Raw genomic sequence first — 24494 nt, 5'->3', positions numbered from 1 at the left:
ATCCCACTTGATCAAGGTGGACAATGCTTTTGATGTGTTGTTGGACTCAGTTTGCAAGGATTTTGTTCAGGATCTTTGCGTCTAAGTTCATCAGGGAAATAGGCCAGTAGTTTTCTTTTCTTGTGACATCTCTGCCTGGTTTTGGAGTTTGCTTGCTTTCCCTGTTCTCCAATTGAGTGGAATACTTTGAGGCAGATTGGTTTGAGTTCTTCCATGAAATTTTGATAAAATTCAGCTGAAAAACCATCTGGTCCTGGACTCTTCTTTTTGGGGAAGTTTTTTTTTTTTAATTACTTTTTCAATCTCAATGAGTGAGATTGGTTTGTTTAGGAGATTAATCTGTTCTGAGTTTGGCTTTGATAGATGGTATGTGTTCAGGAATTTATTCATCTCTTCCACATTATCCAGTTTTGTTTAGTAGAGGTTTTTGAAATAAGTCCTTATGATTCTCTCAATTTCAGTTATATCTGTTGTGATCTCCCTGTTTTCATTTAAATTCTGTTAATTTGAAGCATCTCTATTTTTGCTTGATCAAATTGGCCAGGGGTTTGTGAATTTTGTTTATGCAAAGAACCAGCTCTTTCTTTTGTCTATTTTCTTAATTGTTTCTTTGTTTCCAGTTCATTAATTTCTGCTCTGATTTTAATTATTTATTTCCTTTTGAGCACTTGGGATTGGATTTTTCTTGCTTTTCCAGTGCCGTTAGGTGGATGGTTAAGTTATTGATTTGGGATCTCTCTGTCTTTGTTATGAAGGCATTGAGTGCTATCAATTTTCCACTGAAGACTGCCTTCATTGTGTCCCATAAATATTGGCACGATGTGTTATCATCATCATTCATTTCTAGAAATTTTGCAATTATATTTTTTATTTCATTCACTATCCATTTATTGTTTAAAAGTGTGCTATTCAGTTTCCAGGTGCCAATGTCATTCTTGTTGGGTCTTTTGTTGTTAATTTCTAGCAATATAGCATTGTGATATGATATCATTATGTCAATCTTCTTAAATATATGGATGCAGGCTTTGTGATCCAGTGTATGATCTATTTTAAAGAATGTTCCCTGGGGTCTGAGAAGAATGTGTAGACTGTGGATTTGGGATGGAATGTTCTGTACATGTCCATTTGGTCTAAGTTGTCTATCGTTTTGTTGAGCTTCTTACTTCCCTGTTCAGTTTCTTTTTGGATGATATATTAGTGATAATGGTGTATTGAAGTCCCCAACTATGATGGTGTTGGTGGTTATTTCTGTTTTGTCAAGTAAGTTTTGCTTTATGAACTGTGGTGCCCATGTCTTTGGTGCATACAAATTTATGATTGTACTATCCTCTTGATGGATCATTCCCTTGATAAGTAGGAAGTGGCCTTCTTTGTCTCTTTTGATTGTTTTTGCTTTGAAGTCTATTTTATCTGATACTTATAAAGCTATGCTTGCTTGTTTCTTATTCCCATTTCCTTGGAATATTGTTTTCCACCCTTTCACCCTGAGGAGTTGCCTGTATTTAGTGGTAAGATGGGTTTCTTGAAGACAACAGATTGAGGGGTCCTATTTTCTGATCCATCCTGTTAGCTTTTGTCTCCTGATGGGTGAATTAAGGCCATTCATATTTAGGGTAATGACTGTGAGGTTTGATATGATCCCTGTCATATTGTGTTAGCATATGTGGTTTGGTGTTTTCATGGTCTTTGAAGTTTTCTGTGCCTTCTCTGAGTTTGGTTATTGTGATTTGCTTCTTGTTGGCTTTTGAACTTGATTATTTGATTCTTCTGTGTGGAGAATTTCTTGAAATACTCTCTGTAGGTTTTGTTTTGTGTTCATATAATTGCAAAGCCAAGTTTTGTATGGAAAGGTTTTCTTTCACCATCAATTATGAGGAATACTTTTGCTGGGTAGAGGTGTTTTTGTTGGAAACCACAGGTTCTTAGACTATGCAGTGTTTCATTCTAGGTCCTCTGGCTTTCAGGGTTTCCATTGATAAGTCTGAAGTAATTCTGATGGGGTTACTTTTAAAAGTGGTGTGCTGTTTTTCCCTAGCTGCTTTTAGGATTTTCTCTTTGGGGTCAGGGCAATGGCAGTCAGCCGGCTTGGCAGACAGAGAGGGGCTGGCATCTGAGCTGGGGCAGGCTGACAGGCAGAGTGAGCCTCAGCTCATGTGAGCAGGTATAATGGGACTGGGCTCGCATGTGAATGGTGGTGGCTGGAGCAGTAAGCAGTAAATCAGCAGAGCAGGCTAAGCTTGCACAAGCGGCATATGTGTGGTGGACAAATGGGGCTGGAGGTCAAATGGGCCAGTGGGTGGAGCCTCCCCAAGGTCACTTGTGAGTGGGGATAACAAGGTAATCGCCCCTGTTCCATAAGGCAAGTGGAACTATGTTGGCCTGGCTCCCCTTTCCTACTGTAAGTGCAGGGGTATCCTGAAGGTGGAACTGTGGGTACTGTGGCTGCTTGGGGGTACTGAGGAATTGGTGGGCTACTCACCAGTGAGGGAATCAGTGATTCCTTTCGCCCCCTCCTGTGTCCTCCTACTGGCAATCTATTATATATTGCTCTCCCCTAAAAGACCCAGTGAACACTTAATACCTTGCCTTTCTTTCCTGGGGATGTGTAGCACAGGTAGATTGTTGCCATCATGGCCAGAAGTCCTGACATTGGCAATTTAAAAGACTAGTAAGTTAGTAAGCAATTTATTAATTAGTATCATTACACTTCTGTAGTCATTTTTGTGTAGGTGTGTGAGAGAGAGAATTGCGGGCCTCCAGCCACTGCAATCAAACTCCAGATGTGTGTGCCATCTTGTGCATATGTGCAACCTTGCACACTTGCATCACTTTGTGTGTCTGGCTTATGTGGGACTTACAGAGTCAAACATGGGTCCTTGGGTTTCATAGGCAAATGGCTTAAAGGCTAAGCCATCTCTTCAGCCCCAGGCAGTCATTTCCCCCCTTTGTTATATTTTTAAAAATTATTATTATTATTATTAACAAGTTGTTTCATATGCTTACATCATATATTGTTACCCTCTTTTCCCTCATTCCTACCCCATTACATTGGGGATGCTCCTCAGTGGGGTTGCAGGTATTCCTCATGGAGTTGTAATTTTTGCATTGTGGGAGCAGTAGTCAGTTATTTTTGGATGGACAGAATGCCTTTGGGCATGATATCTAAGCCTAGGGCTCTTACAATCTTGCCTCCCCTCTTCTGCAACATTCTCCAAGCCAGGGTGGGTGAGTTTTAAGTCTACTTCAGTGATGAGCTCTTAGAAGTCTCTAGATCTCTGCTTTTGTAGATGTTGAGTATCCTCAGACCTCAGGGTCTGTCTCCTACATCCTGGCACTGATTACCAAGAGCAGCATGGCAGCAGTACTCTTGCTCATCTCCCCAATTCTTCTTTGGATTCAGTGATGGCTTGGCTGAAGAGTTAGGGGTAGTTTATATCCTCCAATCTCACTACCTTCATGATGAAAATTTTGGAGAGAATAGACATGGAGAGTTTATATCTCAACACAATAAAGGCCATATATAAAGCTCCCAAAGCCCAAATAGTACTTAATGAGGAAAGACTCAAGGTGTTCCCATTGAGATTGGGAACAAGACAGGGCTGCTCACTCTCACTACTGCTCTTAAACATAGTACTAGATGTACTAGCCCAAGCAACAGGACAGGAGAAGTAAATAAAAGGGATTCAAATTGGAATGGAAGAAGTTAAGTTAGCCCTATTTGCAGATGACTTGATCCTATGCATAAGTGACCCAAAAGTCTCCATTTCAAAACTTCTAAAGGTGATTAATTCCTTTAGTAAAGTTGCAAGGTACAAAACCAATGCACAAAAATCAGTAGCTTTTCTATATGCAAAGAACAAATATAAAGAGAAAATAAATCAGTGAGATTGTCCTACTTTCAGTAGCAACAAAAAATATTAAATATCTTGGAATAACACTAACCAAGGAAAGAGCTATCTAATGAAAACATAAAAGTCCTCAAGAAAGAAATTGCAGAGGACTTGAGAGGATGGAAAGGCCTCTTATGCTCCTGGATAAGTAGAATTAATATTGTGAAAATGGAAATTCTACCAAAAGCAATATACAGGTTTAATGCAATACTAATAAAAATACAAGCAGCATTCCTCACAGAAACTGAAAAAAATTATTTAAAAATTCCTATGGAATGGCAGCAGGCTTTCGATGTCAGAACATATCGTCAACAAAAACAAACCTCTGTAGTCATTTTTAAAAATATATTTTACGGGCTGAAGAGATGGCTTAGAGGTTAAGCTTGCCTGTGAAGCCTAAGTACCCCAGTTCAAGGCTCAATTCCCCAGGACCCACATTAGCCAGATGCACAAGGGGGCACACATATCTGGAGTTCGTTTGCACTGACTGGAGACCCTGGAGCACCCTTTCTCTCTCTCTCTCTCTGCCTCTTTCTCTCTCTGTCTGTTGATCTCAAATAAATAAATAAAATAAACAAAAAATTTATATATATATAAATATATATATAAATATATATATATATATATATATATATATATATATATATATATATATATATATATAAACTTTGGAAAATGGGATCTAGCAAAATAAATTAGTTTTGTGACACGGTGTCCAGGGATTTAAAGGATATTGTAAATGTCCATAGGGGACATAAAGTAGGCATCATGTCTCAAACTTATTGAGGCTTCTTTTTTTTTTTTTTTTCCCCCTTGGAGAAGCTTTTGTGGCTTTGTGCTTTATAGGACAATGATTTTTGAGAATATTTTTCTTTCTACATTGTAAAAGCAATCCTTGTACATATTTTTTCAAAGAAATACATATATGTAAATATACATATGTAAGAAGGAAGAGAACTCAAAGCACATGTAAGGTAGTATGATCCTTTTGAAAAAGATAGAAGTTCAAAATGCATTTAAAACCGGGTGTGGTGGCGCAAGCCTTTAATCCCAGCACTCGGGAGGCAGAGGTAGGAGGATCGCAGTGAGTTCAAGACCATCCTGAGACTCCATAGTGAATTCCAGGTCAGCCTGGGCTAGAGTGAGACCCAACCTCAAAAAAACAAACAAACAAAAAAATGCATTCAAGCTCCCTGCTTTGGAAAGTCAGCATTCTTTCTAGTGTCCCAACATAGAACAGTTAGCCCCATCTTAAAGTGGTAATCTCTCTAATAATTGCAACTAAACTGGCTATAGTCGTTGGCCTAAACTTTTTATTTCTTTCTTCATCATATCCTCTGCTAACACCAGTCTATTTTTTTTTTTAATTCAATGCTGCTTAAATTCTCAGGACATGGGAAGAGCACAATTATACTCTCAAACAAGCTACCTCTAGCCCAATCCAGACAAAGCTCTTTTTTCCTCTTATATGCCAAGAGTTCACAGTCCATAGTTCTTTCTGCATTGAGGTCTTTTAATTCTGACCAGAATGGTCCCTCTTACAGAACTTAAAGGCATATCTTAGGCCAAGATTTAAAATCCTTCCACATTCCACCCACAAATAAATTCCAGCCAAATGCAGCAGTTAGGTTCCTAGCAGGAACAATCCTACTCCTCTGCTACCAACTTCTCATTGCTTGGATTAAAGTGCCTAACCCAAAACAGCTAATGGGAGGGGATAAAGTTCTTTTCTTTTCTTTTCTTTTTTCTTTTTTTTTTTTTAGCTTTCAGTCATAAGTAGAAGCTTCATGATGAAAGGGGAAAGCATGGTATGAATAGAAACCGAATATCACTTCTGCCAAAGCAAGTGGAGAATAACAGCAGGAGAGTAAGTTGAAATCTAGCAAAAGGATCTGGCTACAACATTCCTAAGACCCCCCTCCAGCAAGGGTCCACCTTACAAATTGCCATCAGCTGGGGAATAAGCATTAAGGACACATAAATTCATAGGGAAATATCTGATTCAAACTACCAACTGAGGACAGTGTTTTATTGGTAAGTCATAAAGTTAAAGTGTCTATAATTCGCATCTCATAACTTCCTGCTGAGATGTGCCTTGAAATATTTCCAATTGCAGATGTTCTGATACTCCATTAGTATTTTCCTTATGTCAGCATTTTGGGTGGCAAGAGATTTGTGTCTCAGCTTTGCCACTAACAGGCCGAGACAATGAACCATTTTCTCAAACTTTCTCATCTTTATTTTTCCACATTTTAAAAAGCAAAGGAGTAGGACATCTTTTCTCAAATGCATCCATCTCTTAAATCTTTTCTCCAGAGGCCCTAGGCCTTGTTTATTTGTGTCTTTGGATTGATACTGATACTACATCCTCCTCTAAGCTGTAACTTGTGATGTAGCTTATCCAACTACATTGAGACTTCCCTACCATGAGAGGACACATTAAGGAGTCATCCTCTGGGGACTTCCAGCCAAGATGGCAACCGCCTAGCTGCCCTGCAAATCCCGGGGAAATAAAAGCAAGACATTAAGGGTTTGCTGGGACTTCTTAGCAGTGGGAGGGCATGGGGGGGGGGGACGGGACAGTGAATTATGGATCCCCTCGTGGGTGAGTAGACCACCCCTATCACCAAATAGCAGTCACGCCCAGACGATGTGGCCCCGTGACCCACCACTGAAGCCCTGGACACCCCTTCGCGGCTCTGTGCCTGCTGCAGTGGCTCCAAGCCCACCACCAAAGCCACACCCAGATCGTGCGCACAGATCAATCTCTGCATGCAGGAACTTAAACCATTCTGCACACTTGCCCACACTACTGTTCAGCGAGCCCAGTCCCACAACAATTGCCACACAAGCCCAGAGTGTCTCTCGCTTGCATCAGCTCAGGTGACCTCTCCTACCTGTGTGCCACACCTGCCATTCTACATTCTCCTGTGGTGGGGGAGCTCAAACTGTTTCTGGGACCCAGGGTTCCCAGCCAGAGTTAGGCTGCTTCAGGGCTTTGTAACTCAGTCCCACTCCAAGCTGGAAGGCAGACAGCTTTGGCGCATTACCACTCCAGAATTCAGGCAACTTTGGCACCCCTGTCAGGCGGTAGATAGGCAGCTTTGGCAAGTGGGAGCTGAAGCCCAGGCTGTCTGATAACTGCCCCAGGCTGCCTCAGATTCGCATTGCACTAGAGCCCAGGCTGATCCACCCACCTACGTGCCCATACACTGTCATGGGCAGACCACAGTGCAAAAGAAATAACATGAAAAATCAAATGCAAGAAAACCCAGTTAGACCACTCAGTCCTATAATGAATGCATCTAACCAAAACATAGAAGACTTATTAGGATCAGAACATCAAATTGAAGTTATGAGCAATGCAACCCTGACCAACCTACTGATAGAACTTGCAGGAAAGCAACAAAGGACTGATAATTGTGTGGATGCTACCATCACTCAGCTAGAACATACTGATAAAAGATTGGAAGGAGTTCAAAGAGAGGGAATAATTTGAAGGAGAGTGAAAAAAAAAAAAAAAGAGGACCTTAAAAATCAGCTGGCCATACTAAATGAAGACATAAAGAAATGCAGGGATGAATTCCAAGAATCATCAAGAAAATCAGAAAATGATGTGAAAAGGGAGGTTGACAGGGTGATAGAAATGATACATAGAAAAGTAGTAGAAAATGCAAACTTAATTGAACAACCACAAAACTCTCTAGAGGCCCTCACGAACAGAGTCAGTGAAGTGGAGGATAGAAATTCTGATCTGAAAGACAAGATGGAAGAAACAATTCGAGAGTTCAAACATTTCAGTAAGTTCAAAAGTTCCTGTGTACAGAACATGAGGTAATTGTGGGATACACTTAAACGTCCTAATATCAGAATACAAGAAGGAGAAGAATTTCAGACCAAAGGCATGAAGAACTTATTTAACAAAATAAATGAAGAAAAATTCCCCAGTCTCTTAAAAGAAAGGCCCATCAAGATAAAAGAAGCCAACAGAACTCCAGACAGACTGGACCAAAGGAAAAACTCTCCAAGACATATTATCATTAAGACTCTAAACATTGATGCCAAAGAGAAAATCCTAAAAGCAGCTAGGGAAAAACAGCACACCACTTTCAAAGGTAACCCCATCAGAATTACTTCAGACGTCTCAGTGGAAACACTGAAACCTGGAAGGGCCTGGAGTGAAACTCTCAAAAGTCTATGAACCTATGGATTCCAACCCAAACTACTATACCCGGCAAAACTCTCCCTCATAATAGATGATGAAAGAAAAACTTTCCATGACAAAACTCAGCTTTACAAATATATGAACACAAAACCAAACCTACAGAGAGTATTTCAGGAAATTCTCCACAAAGAAGAAACAAATAACCAAACTCAAATGCCTACAAGAAGCAGATCACAACAACCAAACCCAGAGTAAGCACAAAAAGTTTCAACTTCCATGAAAATACCAACACATATCTACCACCACAATATGGCAGGGATCAAATCAAATCTCATAGTCATTACCCTAAATATTAATGGCATTAATTCACCCATCAAGAGACACAAGCTAACAGGATGGATCAAAAAATTAGACCCCTCAATCTGTTGCCTTCAAGAAACCCACCTAACCACTAAAGACAGACAACTCCTCAGAGTAAAGGGGTGGACGACAATATTCTATGCAAATGGGAATAAGAAACAAGCAGGTGTAGCTATACTAATATCGGATATAATAGACTTCAAACCAAATATAATCAAAAAAGACAAAAAAGGCTGTTTCCTACTCATCAAGGGAGCGATCATCCCTAATCATTAGAGAAATCCAAATTAAAACAACTATGAGATTCCACCTTACCACAATAAGGATAGCCAACATCAAAAAATCAAATGAAAATAAATGCTGGCTAGGCTGTGGAGAAGCAGGAACACTCAGCCACTGTTGGTGAGAATGTAGGATGGTACAACCACTTTGAAAAGCAATATGGAGACTCCTAAAAAAGCTGACTATAGAGATACCAACAGACCCAGTTATTCCCTTACTGGGAATCTACCCTAAAACCTTCAAACCACAAGCCAGAGAGATTTCTTCAACCATGTTTGTAGCGGCTCAATTTGTAATAGCTAAGAGCTAGAATCAACCCAGATGTCCATCACTAGAAGAATGGATCACTAAGATGTGGTATATCTACACAATGGAATTCTATACAGCAGTAAGAAAAAATGACACAAAGAAATTTGAGGGAAAAAATGGGAGAACCTGGAACAGATCATTCTCAGTGAACTTACCCAATCACCAAAAACAAATTGCCACACAGTCTCACTCATCTACAGCACCTAACCTGAATCTACCCAATACCTTACACACCCAGCAAGCATCTCATGAACTAGACACTAGGAGGGATGGGAGGAAGGGGAGGGCATCGAAGGGGTGGGAAACACTAATCTAGACCCAAACGGCAATGGCACCATAAAATTCTACTTCCTAAAAGGCAGACCAATTGGCTGAACCTTCACCAGGCCCTTACAGGAAACACCTGAACCACAAGACACTGGAGAGGGTAGGATCAAAACTGACCTAAATCTCCTACATCTTCCCTCCCTCCCTCCCTCCCTCTCCCTCTCTCTCTCTCTCCTCTCTAACTCCTATATATTAGTTACCTTTTTTCCTCATTTTCTTAGGGGACACTGACCTGTAACTCCCCATACCAGCATGGGGCTATCACCCACAATCAGCTTTTGATCAGAGAAACCTACAAGGTTTTCTAAAAGAATGACAGATTTCTGTCAGAGTAGTTGATGACCCACCAAAGGTTAGTGGTAAGACCCTATTGCTGAAGAGACCATATGCAGCTGACACATATAATGAAATGGCATGGCTGGAAGCCTGGAGAGAGTCAGTCCCCAAATATTTAGCATGTCTAGTGCCAGAAGGTGCTACATGGGCGACTGGGGGAAACGACCAGTATCTGTCCAAGCAACTCATGGTCCAACCTACTTAGCAGCAGATAACCTGGTGTGATGCCCACACAAGTGTAATAGTGGCACACAGCCATGATGGGGAACCAACTGCTCTTGATTCAGCTAAGTGATCCCCTCAGTGGTACTAGAGCCATAGCTGGAGCTGGGATACAAGTCGGAACCATATCCAAACATAAGCCTACTCTCCAATATCAAGCTACCATCAATCATGGGCTACAAGAGGGCCTACGCCTATTAAACTCTTTTTTCTAAAAAAAAAATAAGGGCTATCTCATTTGTCCTGGTGCTAACTTACTCTCTATTGGAGAATCTGCTTCTCTTTATCAGATATATGCAGATCCTAAGGACAGAGTCACCCCATCACACCTCAAGAGGGCCCTGGCTGAAACTAAGGAAAATTGGTGAAACAAGCAAGGGTTTTGTTTTCCTGATTAACCAGATACCAGCACAAGGGGGAAGGAGATAAACACAGAGAAAAATCAACGCCTACCAAATCAGAGAGCCAGAGCCTCAGAGGCCCCCAACACCTCATCACTGAAGCAGACCAAAACTGAACCCAATATGGCTCAGGCAAATTTTGTGGAAGAGAGGGCGGGAAGAATGTCAGAACCACATGTTAGGTCATGATATACAGAGACATTTATCTTACCAATAACTGTGGGCTAGCTCCACAATGCACGACCCATATACCTCAACAAGGAGGGGCCAATTGGGAGGGGGTAGGTCATGGATGAGCCTAATAATGGTACCAAACTGCCTGTACTTGCAGAATAGAAAACTAATAAAAAAATAACAACAAAAAAGAAGCCATCCTCTGGGCTAGAGGGATGGCTTAGCGGTTCAGGTGTTTGCCTGCAAAGCCAAAGGACCCAGGTTCAATACCCCAGGACCAACTTTAGCCAGATAAACAAGTGGGCACATGCATCTGGAGTTCACTTACAGTGGCTGGAGGCCCTGGCAGGCCCATTCTCTCTCTCCATCTTTCTCTGTCAAATGAATAAATGTGTACAATATTAAAGAAAGAAGTCATCCTTCATTTGATGCCCATGAAAGGCTAATTTAATACTAAAATGCTTAAGTAAGTTCAGATGAAGATACTGTTTACTTCTGTCATGGGTTATAACTCATAAATTAAGATATATTAATTGAAGTCAGGAATCACAGAAAATAATGATTTGCTGCGGGTATATGTTTAAAAGTGGAAGTAATGAAAAACTAACCTAAGACAAACAGAACTGTAAGAATTTTTATAAGTGGAAATTTATGACCAGAAAAATGAGTAAGAATTATATTGATTAACCTTGATGATTCCAGCTGAGCTTCTCATTATTCCCCACCTGGGCTGTTTTACTTTCCAAACGTGGTTAGGTACAATAAGTAAATTGGTCTCTGCAGGACAGGCTCAGAAAGGCTAAGGAGATAAGGTAAGCTGTTGGATGTACCTAGTCAAAGTACATGGGGCTGGAGAGAGGGCTTAGCAGTTAAAATGCTTGCCTATAAAACCTAAGGACCCAGTTTTGATTCCCCCATACCCACATATGCCATGTGCTCAAGATGATACATGTGTCTGGAGTTTGTTTGCAGTGGCTAGAGGCACTGGTGCACCTATTCTCTCTCTCTCTCTCTCTCTCTCTCTCTCTCTCTTTCTCTCTCTCTTTCTGTCTCCCTCTCTCTCTCTGCTAAGTAGATAAATAAAATATTTTTAGAAAACAAAGTAATCACATGAAGTTATGTCCTATAAGATCTTATTTTTAGACATTTGGCCCTGCATGTGTGCATGCATATGTTGTATACACTGAGTACATAATTCTTTACCTCACTGTATATTTCTGGTAGAGACAGAAGGCTTTTGTTTACTCTCCTGGCTTCCTGGTGAGTTATTGCCATTGTATTTAATTGGAAATATGTGGCGGACATGATCTCTGCCAAGATCCCCCTTTGGTGAAGAATTTCTTGCCTCTGATACATGGATTGCTTCACCCAAAGTCAATTTCTTTACTCAGGGTGATTCATATCTGAATATCTGAGGAATGATAGGTGGCCTAGAGTTAATATTTTTTTCCTGATCACCCTGTGGGTGGGGAATGCTTCCTAGGGATAATACTCAGTTTGACTTTTCTCTGTCCAATCCAGATTCCTTCTCTTTTTTTATGTAAGAGTTAATCATAGACACACCTAAAAACATGAAACTTTATATTGTTTCTTGGGAAACTCTGACTTGCAACAGAGACAATAATGTATTTTTGAAATGAACATTAACCATATTATTTTCTTGTGTAAAGTGCCTTGGAGTGGAGTCTGAATTCTTTAGCAGAGTTTAAAGGTCTTTTATGACTTGTACATTACCTGTCATTTTAACTTCATATCCTATCACCACCAAATGTGCATCCTGACCTCTGGTTTGATTGCTCTAATTATTCTCATGTTCTGACATTTTATGTCATTTTATGGGCAGTCTTGCTTCTGTTTTCCTTATTTTGATAAACTTTTTTTGATAAATTTTATTTGATAAACTTCTCTCTTTCCTCATTATGTGAATTTGATAAATAGTAGTGATTATTTCACAAGTTCACCTAGCCATATGTTGCCATAGCTACCATTTTACTTATTTATTTTTAATTATTGTTTTAAATTTTTATTTATTTTTATTTGAGAGTGACAGACAGAGAGAAAGAGGCAGATAGAGAGAGAGGGGGAGAATGGGCGCACAGGGAGCTCCAACCACTGCAACCGAACTCCAGATGCGTGCACCCCCTTGTGCATCTGGCTAACATGGGTCCTGGGGAATTGAGCCTCGAACCAGGGTCCTTAGGCTTCACAGGCAAGTGCTTAAGCACTAAGCCATCTCTCCAGCCCTTATTATTATTATTATTAATTTAAATTTTTATTTAATAGCTACCATTGTAATACCTGTGTGTGTATGTGTATATGATGACTTAAGATTTCTTATTTGCTCTCTCAATAAGAAACCCTGCACCCTCTCAAGAGGCTGACTGACAGGAGTTATCTGCTGCACTGTAAATCGTTCTCTTAATTCTCTAGCTAGTTCCATCAGGAAGATCACCAGGGACTGACTGTATCCTCTTTACCCAACAGTTTTCTCCTTTTGTTTTCCCTTGTGAGGAAGATTTAGATTTGCTTTGGTATTTTTCCATTTGGACCCATGCAGGGCTTTTTGGGCCATGACCTTGGCTGCTGTTAAGATTTAGCAAGGGAAGGAAAGAGGTTAGTCATCAAATGACTTTGTTGCAACCTTGAGGTTGTATAATTCTTGCCATTCACTTTTTCCATTTGTTTATTCAACAAATGTTTATTAGGAATCTACCATGTCCCAGACACTTACTAGTCACTAGAGATGCTTTGGTTACCAAACAAATACAAACCTGTATAATGAAGTTTATCTTCTATAGGGGAGATCTGGAATACATATTTATATGTATCAAATGAAAGTAAGCACTATGGATAAAATATAAATAAAATGTGGCAGGAGAGAGAAGTTGGGAATACAGTTAGTTGTTTTAATTTTATAGAACTAAATGCCTGCATATCATAAATGGAAATACTCTTACGGGGTGATGAAAATTCTACTTCAGGTACCTCCCAGGTAAGGAAAGGATAACTATCCTACTTAACACCCCTTCATTGCATCAGTACACCCATGGTGCTCCATTGGAATGTGTACACTTATACCTGGGTCCAGTTTTATTTGAGCTGAGTACCCGGAACTAGAGGTATCTAAAGATTAGCCATATGTGTGGCAGGTGGAGCCTTCTTAGCCTGCCCCTCCTATTTGAAGTTTACAGCACCTCCAAAAGTTCTCAGCAGAACCTTTAGTCATCTTCTGGAAGATGAGCTCTACTAACTTCACATGAGATAATAGAGAAGGACCTTACCTAAGGTTCTATCATTGGCTTCTGAATTCATTCTACCCAGTGAAAAACTCATTAGTGTGGTGTCGAGATCTATTTGTTTCAGCCCCTTTTCTTATTGTATTAATTCAGTATACCATTAAGACCAATTTCTTCTTGTAGGATCTATGGGACTTATGATTCAGACTCTCATTCCTGGGAAAACTTATAAAGGCACCCACACCAGCAAGAGTAGCCCCAAACCCTCTGCTCCTGGGCTGTGCTGTCTCTGTCTATTGTGTGCTACATTTAAGGAATTTGTAAATTGCAGGTGATGGAAAATAGTCAAGAAATAAGATCATTTAAAATAGTGCCATATTTCAATTAGTTTTGAATACAGAACTGTGCTCAGTATTTGAAATAAATCATTTAAAATTATATCTAATTACCTATCGTCTTCTGTGTCTATCTGTCTCTCTCTCTCTCTGTTTCATGTGTGTGTGTGTATGTGTGTGTTAATGCCTTTTTTTTTTTTATTTGGCCATGCCCGGGGTTGTATGATCTTGTGTAGGAGAGGTCTGTGAGGGAATAGGACATGAAGGCAATAAGTGGAAGTCCGTTGGTGTGAGACATCCTGTGTGATAAGAACTCATCTTAAGAGATGACTGTACACAAAGGTATTTGGATCACTGGAGGTGGAAAGTCATAGGTGTGATCCTGAATAGAACCCTAGCCCTCTGATCTGTTCTGAGCTGACTTCCATGATTTCATAGATGATCTTATAGGGGAGTAAATAAAACAAAAAGGCTGTTCCCTTGCTACTCTCTCATCTTTGTACATTCACTTGGTTGTGCTGTGTAGGTTATCCCACTCCACAGAGCACTGACCATTTGTCAGTGTTAGCTACTGAAGAGTATGGAGAAACATCTTCAGGGAAGCCACAGTGCCCTCAAAGTGGCAGCAGGAGTGGTGGGGTAGCACTGTATGCAGCAAAGCCATGTGTTCATATAAGCTGATGCTCAAAAGTAATGATGGACATTGATGCTTTACATGATCACGTAAAAAAAAGGGCAAGGAATTGTTTTTACTATTCACTTAAAACTTGGTCCTTCATGGAGTGTGTGTGTGTATACACCCACACAGGCATCTCAGATTTAATGATATGCAATTGGAACTCTAGAGATCCTTTGAGACTTGTGGCTCTGGCTTGGGTTTTCTGGTACACTTTTCGTATATGGCTGCAACCACAGGTCTAGAAGACTTTCAGTTTGGTCTCCGAGGAGGAAGAAAACAGCTTTAAGCTGAGTTTGCCCAAACTTTTTGAGATGATAGAAGGGCCAGGTTTATAACTGAAAGGGCTGGAGGGCATTGTGATCAAACAAAACTTAATTTGAATGTTTATTAGGATGTCTAAACTGAATAATCTATGGAGAAGAGGCACAGAAAGGGTCATGTGACTGCTAAGAAGGAACACACCTGGATGAACAAAGATGAGGAACCTCAGAGGTGGTTTAGAGAACGCCTTTCTGCTTTCTGCTGCTGCGTCTAATCCTGACAGATTCAGAACCTGAACATTTAAAAGTGGAACAGGAGCCACAATAATGGAAATTTTGTCCTGCTGAACCTGTGCCATCTAGTGAAGGAAGCAGTTAAAAGGATGAAATGAAATAAAGCCAGAAGATTTATATTGTTTGGTCTGGTTAGGCAGTTAGAGTGCCAGTGGTATATGGATGGGTGGGGTTCTGTGTTAAATGTTCAGCTTCTCTTCTTGTCAAGAGAGGCAGGGCCACTCAGAAGAGTCCCAATATAGCTTATGTTCATTCCTTTACTTTGAAGATTTAGACAGGCAACAGGAAATGCAATTCAAAGCTGCTTCTGGTGAACAAGAGTGCTATACAAGGACAATGGCTTTCAGAAGTTGCAGGCTTTGAGATTCCCCCATCATGTCCATGCTGAACCAAGAAGACCTGTGTTCAATAATGAAAATGAATTTAAAGTAACTCACAAAATGACTCCTTGTCACGAAGGTAGATGTCATGTACTATCTATGCTGTCTGCACTCTAGTGACCATTGCTATTACTCTCCTCCTTCCTGAAGGTTTTCACCATGGGTATTGTGATTAATCATTCCAGTGTACCTGGGACCAAACACTCTCCTGGGATGTGGGGATTTCCCTATTGAAGGGAACTTCTAAAGTTGTGTATACTAGTGTAGACAAGCCTTGTTAGGGATACCCAGTGCCAAGGTCTTCACCTGATTTATCTAACATATTTGCCCCACCACTTCTGATATAGTTAATTTATCCAAAGTAACCTCTTACTCAAAATCAACTGATTAGGGATTTTTTAAAAGCTTTGGTGTATTTTATTTATTTATTTACTTATTTATTTTTAAGCAGAGAGAGACAGAGAGAGAAAAGAAAGGTAGAGAGAATGGGTGCTCCAAGGCCTCCAACCACTGCAAATGAACGCCAGATACATGTATCACCTTGTGCATCTGTCTTTACATAAGCACTGGAGAATTGAATTCATGTCATCAGGCTTTGTAGGCAAGCGCCTTAACTGCTAAGGCATTCTTCAGCTCTTATAGGGCCCTTTTAATTGCCTATGCAAAATCCCTTCATCATAGATTTGTATTTGACTGAATAACTGATCATTCCAGGTTATCTAATGTAACACCTCAGAAATCTATCTCTGGATTGAGATGATGCGTCAGTGGGCTAAGAGTACTTGCTACTAACATGAGGCCCATAAAAACACCAGTTCTATGGGAAACAGAAAACTGCTGAGGCTCTAGAAAACTGCAGCTCCACATTCAAAGATAATCTGCCCCAAAGAATTACTCAGATGATAGAGCAAGGACATCTTATATTCTCTGGCTACTGTGTTTGATCAGGCACACACTCATGCACACACTAAGGGCTGGGGAGATAGGTTAGTATTTAAAGGTACTTGGTAGCAAAGGCCATGAGCCCAAGTTTACTTTCCCAACCACCCACATAAAGCTGGATGGTCATTCAGTTGCAATGGCAAGAGATCCTTGTAAACACACACACACACACAAATTTCAAAAAGACAACAAATGGCCGGGCATGGTGGTACACATCTTTAATCCCAGCACTTGGGAGGCAGAGGTAGGAGGATCGCCGTGAGTTCAAGGCCACCCTGAGACTACGTAGTCAGCCTGGGCTAGAGTGAGACCCTACCTCAAAAAAATAAACAAACAAACAAAAACAAACAAACAAAAAAGGCAAAAAGCTATCTCTGTCATTTAACTTTTGGATCCACAAATCGGCAACCAGAACCACTGGGCTCAATCAGTAGGTCTAGAAAGCTACACTTCCTCTTGAAGCTCTCAGGCAAAACTTGTTCCTCGTATCTTGGAGTTTGGGTACTGTGACTATACCATGCCGTGCTTTGCATCCATGGACACATTGCTTCTTCCTCCTGTAGGTATCTGAAACTCTTTCCCCCTCTCTTTTCTAAGGATACTTGTATTTACATTTAGGACTCACCAAGACAACATTGGGTAATCACTCCATCAACAATTTTATCACATCTGTAAAAACTATTTTTCATGGATGGTTAATTTTCTAAAGATTAGGACCTGATATCTTTAAAAAGCATTCTTTGGACTCCATTGTCTCCTCATATATTTTAGTAGGGTTACCATAAGTTAGGATTTTTTTCATAATTAAGAGGCATACAAAGATGAGATTTCCACATTCCTGCATTTAAGAAGTTGACTGGTAGAGCTGGTAAAATATGACTCAGTGTGTAAAATGCTTGCTGTGCAAGTGTGATTACCTGGTTTTGGAAACCCAGCACCCATGTAAAGGCAGACACAGTAGCAAGTACCTATAATGACAGCCCTCCTAATGTGATGTGAGAGGCACAGACAGGACAATTCCTGGAATCTTCTGGGAGGTCAGCCTGGCATTCATAGTAGCAAATAGCAAGAGGCCCTACCTCAAACCTGGTAAGGCAAAGACCAATGCTTGGAGTTGTCCTTTGACCTACAAGTGCTCACCATGGCATGTGAGTGCCTACACTCACCACATGAAAACACACACACACAGAGAGAGAGAGAGAGAAAAAACAAAAGAAGTTGATTGGTAATAAATGGAGGATCTCCAGGAGCTTATCAGTAATGTGGTATAACTTTTCATAGGTGGAATGAGAACATGCTCAATTGAAGATCTGGGATGGAATCATGGAGAAGTAAGCACTTAAAAGTGACCTTAATGGACAAGGCTATCAGTGTTATGTCAAATTGGAGCCTGCCTTGGTCATTCAGGTGGGTTCTGTTTTGGGTTTTTTTTTTTTTTTTTTTTTGGTTTTTCAAGGCAGAGTATCACTCTAGCCCAGGCTGACCTGGAATTCACTATGGAGTCTCAGGGTGGCCTTGAACTCATGGCAATCCTCCTACCTCTGCCTCCCAAGTGCCGGGATTAAAGGCATGCGCCACCACGCCCAACTCAGGTGGGTTCTTAATACACACTCTGGCTGTAGCTCTAGAGTCTGATTCAGGAAGTCTAATGGAGGGATTGAGGATTGGTATTTTAAAACATTTATGGCTGTCAGAATAGAGAATAATACTTGCAGAACATTTTTTTAGATATAAAAGATACTGATGGTCATGCCTATAACCTCAGCTGTTGAGAAGCTGTAGCTGGGAGATTGCCATGAATTTGAGGCTAAGGCTAGCCTGAGATATATAGTAAGAATTTTGGCCACCAACCAGAGGTACATACCTTGGAAAAAATCATTCTAAGTGAGGTCACTCAGGCACAGAAAGACAAACACCACATACACTCTCTCAATTGTTGTTACTAACTGGGATCAATTAGAGATGAGTGCAAATAGTGGTAAGCAACAGGAATAGGGCATAAAACTAAAATGCGAGCAGGAAAGGAAAAATAAGGAGAAAGTAGAGGAGGAGTTACGTGGTATGTTAGGGGAGGTACAGAATATCTGAGATGGGGGGCTTAGCAGGGTAGGGGATAGGGAGGTTGGGGAGGAAATTACACAAAAGTTGAGATAATATGAATTAGTTCAATAGAAACCCTCATTTTGGCTAGAACTAAAGAAAAAAATATTAACTTTAAAACCTTGGACTCTGGCTGATAAATCCCCAGTCTTGGAATTGGGTTGTCCACCACCTGTTGGCCAGGGAGACACCATGAGGTCCCCAAAGCACTTGATTACCTGCCAGAGCTGAAAGGTAAGACCCTATTGCTAAAGACACCCCTGGCTGCAGTCACAGGATATTGGCATATCATGCTAGGACTGAAAGGGAAACAAGCTCCCTTCTGGCTAGCCCTCATAGTGCTGGAAAACCCTGTGGAAGCCACTGAAGTAAAATGGTCACCGATAGTATGAATAAGAAAAAGACACTACAGATTACAAAATCAACCAAACACTCAAGAAATTCACACTTGTACAATAGTGGCATGCAGCCTCTGCAGGTAACCAAATGTTCTCTGATTGGACATGAGGCTTACTCATGGGAAAGAACTCATATTTGGTACTGGAAACCAAATCAGAATCCTGTTTTCTGTTCATGGACTTCAGAGAGAAGTCCCTATTCTCTCTGGAGAAGATTTGACTTGTACCAAAAAAAAAAAAAAAAAAAAAAACCTCTCAAATTTGCACAGTTCCCTTTAACTCAAGTTGCTCTCACTCTTGTTTGGAGAATCTGCTTTATTTTACTCATAGCAGAGAAAATGAAGGAGAACCAAGATATATCAATAAGACAAAAAGTTAGCCAACTTCCCACCATTAGTCATGCAACCTCTACTACAGCTGCCAGAGCCCAGGTGAAATTGCAAAGGAAGTGATGACATGAGCATTGTTTTTACTGCTAACCTGACAATCAGCCCCAGGATGATGGTGATAAACATGGTAAGCAATCCAAACAGAAATCCAGAGGCTACAGAGAACTCAGCACTACATTAGACTGGCAACAGGCCTCTCATGGCTCAGGCAGCATTTTGGAAGCATTTGGGGGCAGAAAGATGGTAAGAACCACAGAGTAGGTAGGAATATCCTGAGGCACAGTCCCCGAGCTATCCCACAGGGACTGACTGAGGTTATCATGACCCCACAGTAAATACCATAAACACACGGAGAAGGGCTGCTGGGGTGGCAGGAGCTGAGGCAAGAGAATAAATTAATATAAAGTTATATTTTATAATTAATAAAAATCAAGCATTAATATTTAAAAAGTAAAAAGATGATGGTGATGGGGGTCAATAGCTTTCTTCTTCAAATTACCAGTTAGGTCACAATTTAGACATTACTATCCCAGAAAGACAACTCTTGTTAAGACAGAAGAAAATTCTCTGTATTTGTTCTTTTGTCCTTTCTATTATTTATCATCCCCATTAATGGGGTGATCACCTATAACTACTACTTGTATAAAGTTCTTTGAGGGTACATACTCTATTTCCTTTATTCACAGAACTTTGAAAAATGCATAGGAGATGCTCAGTAAACATTTACCTGTGAAAGAATGAATGAATTTGGATCTCACATATCTTAAATTTCTTCAACTACTTTGACTTTGTTTCTTTTTTGCCTGTTTATTTATTTATTATAGTTTTAATTTATTAATTTTTTAACTAATTAGTTTTGTACTCAGTGCATACAGTCAAGTTGGTACCATTGTTAGGCTCACCCATGTCCTACCCCTCCCCCTGGCCCTCCTTGTTGAGGTATATGAGTCATGCATTCTGGAGTTAGTCTAGTTATAGTTAGGAGAAATGTCTTTGCATATCATGACCCAACATGTGGCTCTGATATTCTTTCTGCCCCCTGTTCCTCAAAATTTCCCTGAGCCATGTTGGGTTCATTTTTGGTCTGCTTCAGTGATGAGGTGATGGGGGCCTCTGGGTCTCTGGATATCTGATATGGTAGGAGTTGATTGTTCTCTGTGTCGATCTCCTTCACCCTTGTACTGGTACCTGTTTCACCAAGAGAACAGCACCCTTGCTTGTTTCGCCCATTGTTCTTAGTTTCCACTGGGGCTCTTTTGAGGTATGATGGGCTGGTTCTCTCCTTAGGATCTCCATCTAACTGAAAGGTAGCTTGATAATGGAGAGTGGTCTTATGTTTGGATATGGTTCTTGTTTCCTAGATACAGCTATGGGTCCCATACCACTAAGGGGATCAGTTAGCCAAATATAGAGCAGTTGGCTTCCCACCATGGCTATGCACCACTATTGCACTTGTGTGAGCATCACAACAGGTTATTTGCTGCTAAGTAGATTAGACCATGAGTTGCTTGGACAGGTATTGGTCATTTTCTTCCAGTCACCCATGTGGCACCTTCTGGCACTAGAGGTGCTAACTGTCTGGGGACTAACTCTCTTTCAGCTTCCAGCCATAGCATTACATTTTACATGTCAACCACATATGGTTTCTTCAGCAGTAGGGTCTTACCACTAGCCTTTGGTGGGTCATCAAGTTCTCTGACAGAAATCTCTTTCTTTTAGGAAACCTGGTAGTCTCTCTGGTCAAAAGCTCATTGTGCATGAAGGCTGTATGCTGGTACTGGGAGTTACAGATCGGTGCCCACGAAGAAAATAAAGAAAAAGATAACTAATATACATGAGTTAGAGAGAAGAGAGACTTAAAGAGAGAGGGAGAGAAGCTGTAGAAGATTAAGGTCAGTCTTCATCATACCCTCCCCAGTGTCTTGTGGCTCAGGTGTTCTCTCTAAGGGCCTGGTGAAGGTCTGCCTTTTAGGATGTAAAATTTTATGGTACCATTTCTGTTTGGATCTAGATTTGTGTCTCCCACCTCCTCTTTTGCTCTCCCCTCCCTCCCCACCCTCCCCATTGTCTAGTCCTCAAGCTGCTTGCTGGATTTGTCAGCATCTTGGGTAGACTCAGGTTAGGTGCTATAGATTGACTTTGTTTCTTCTACTTTAAAACAGTTACTTATTCAAATTGAATAAAATCAGTCAACTTGGGCTGGAGAGATGGCTTAGTGGTTAAGTGCTTACCTGTGAAGCCTAGGGACCCTGGTTCGAGGCTTATTTTCCCAGGACCCACAGTTAGCCAGATGCACAAGGGGGCGCTCACATCTGGAGTTCCTTTGCAGTGGCTGGAGGCCCTGGCATGCCCATTCTCTCTCTCTCTCTCTCTCTTTTTCTCTCAAATAAATAAATAAATAATTTAAAAAAATCAGTCAACCTGGTTATATAAGAATTTTGTATCTTTTTCAGTGAATTATTTTAGTTGACACAGCGTATGATAGCTGAAGATAACTTGGAATTTCTTTTTAAAATACTTTTATTGTTTCATTAGATATAGAAAAATATCCAGAGAAAGTGGAAGAAAGAAGAGAGGGGAGAGAGAGAGAGGGAGGGAGAAGGAGGGAATACCAGGGCCTCCTACCACAAACTCCAGATGCATGTTGCATGTACTACTTTGTGTATCTGGCTTTATGTGGATACTGGGAAATTGAATGCAGGTCTGTGATGCTTTTCAAACCAATGCCTTTAATCACTGAACAATCTCTCCAGCACTGAAGTTTATTCATGAGAAATGGTCATAAAATAATTAAGATAGTTTAAACTCAAATATTTCCATTTCTGAATAAACATTTCATGCAATGCTTTTCTGGGAGGCAAAGAGCCAGGAAATCTCAGCAATAATAATGAATAAAGTTTCTTTTTGCTCCCTCAGTAGCACTTTTTGGAAGATATATCAACAGGTTATGACAAGTAGAACAGAAAAAATATTATTATGGTTTCCCTTGGGTCAATTATTAGAATTATTGGAAAATGCACTTAAATTATACTTAGCAATATGATACTCTCTGAGAAGGGGGTAGATGAGATAAAAAACATAATTGGTTTATCATGATTTTGTGCCCAACATATCACAACAAATCAAGTGCATTGGACACATCCGTCTTATAGCTACTGGATACAACCTTGAAAGGAGGATCAAAGCTGTCCTACTGTAGCTTCTGCTATAAACCAGGTGGTCAAAATGAAAGACAATTTCTAGCAAAGTGCATCTTATATACCGTGTTTCTGATTTCCCCCTTTCAGAAACAGATGCCACATAATCAACAATAATAAAAATTATGGATTTGTGGAAGGTATTTTTGTATAATTAGGTGCTCATTAGGGTTATTGAGTCTGGTTATGTAGCATGAGGCTCAACCTTAATTCATTGCCCACTAAGCAGGCCTGGGGAGTTGGACTTGGGAATAGGTTTGAGATCACATACTCCATTCATGTGCAATGCTAGACTGACTGACACATTGCAATTTTCTTGGGATTTAATCCAGTTTTAGCATAGATTATCCTGAACCCGAAATCACCATACCAGGATAATTGGTCTTCCTAGTTACAGGCTGGCTCCTTTATTGGAAAATGACACCATACTAAGGATAAATAACAGGCTAAATAGCCAGTTCCCTGTACTGTTGAAGTGACTCCTATAGGAGTTAGATCAGTCTCTAATGATTCAGAAGACAGCTGGCTACAGTCCTCTCTTCCTATAAATTAGCCATACCCTAGCCTAAAGATGCTAAATGGCTAATTTTATTAATTTAAAATATTATCTAATTTGCAATTTTATTTTAAACTTGAAACAAAGTGAATGAATTCATAAGTTTTTAATTTGTAGTTGATCTGTGTTTTTTAATTTGCCAAGTAACTCATTCCTCTGCCAAAGACATATAGTAATGGGCATTTAAGTATCTTGACCTTATAACTTGTAGCAGAAATTTTTTCTTTTGTTTTTAAAAGATTTTTAAAGAGAGAAGAAAGAGGAAAAAAAGAAAGAAGGGAAGAGAAAAACAAAAAATGGAGAAGAGAGGAGAGGGTGAGGGCATACCATGTTGCTTTTGTCATTGGAAATGAAATTTAAACAACTTTCATTTGGACAACTTGAACCACTGTCCATTTTTTGTTCTCACTTATGATTATGGGTAAGACACAGCTCAAAGGAATTCCATTCTACACCATTATACAGTGTCAGAAGGCTATAAATGTCTGGGTTTGGCCTGGAAGTGTAAAGTTTACTTCCTCTTCTTTTCTAGGTAATGGAAAAATATGCAACTAGCTCTTTACATGGAATCTTGTGAGAAAGGATGGAATGGTTCCTGAAAAAGTCAGTATGTGTGAAGGGATACAAATGCCCACCTGGTTTTGCTTCTCCTCTTATTTCTTAACTTATAAATTCTTCAATATATTTGAGGCAACAATAGGAACCATTTATAATGTCTATTTTGCCAGCCTGATTTGCATGGGTTCTGTAGTACTGTTCTCACCAATGTTGTATTGGTAGAAGTGTTCTGTGGTTTTTCCCATTGGAAGGTATGATGTCTGGAGAAGTGGCAGTTGTATTTTTATAAAGAGAGAACAACCACAAAGAACGACAAAGGAAATTTTCAGTCCCAATTGTTGAGCTGGCAAACTATTTTCTGCTTTTAGAACTTGTGTTAGATGAGATGATTTGAGGAAACCTTAGATAGTGGCTACATATGTAGAGAATATTAAAATAATGGAAAGTCTTCAGTTTAAACAAGAGCTAGTTGTCCTACTTTCCTTGTGTTCCTTACTATGTTGCTCTGGCAAAACTGTTTTTTTGGGGGGTATATTTGGTCTCTTATGTATTCTTCCCTTTTCCCCAGGAATTGACTAATGTTGATGAATTACTTCCAGCCTCATGGAGAGTTTCCATTACTGAAACCTATGAAAGAAAGGGCCATACTTGTATGACGAAAACAGACCTATCAACAAGTCATTAACATAATCTGTTCAACTTTT

This window comes from Jaculus jaculus, chromosome 9 (assembly GCF_020740685.1).
Source record: "Jaculus jaculus isolate mJacJac1 chromosome 9, mJacJac1.mat.Y.cur, whole genome shotgun sequence".
Classification (NCBI taxonomy): Eukaryota; Metazoa; Chordata; class Mammalia; order Rodentia; family Dipodidae; genus Jaculus; species Jaculus jaculus.
Note: the sequence above shows the minus strand (reverse complement) of the source record.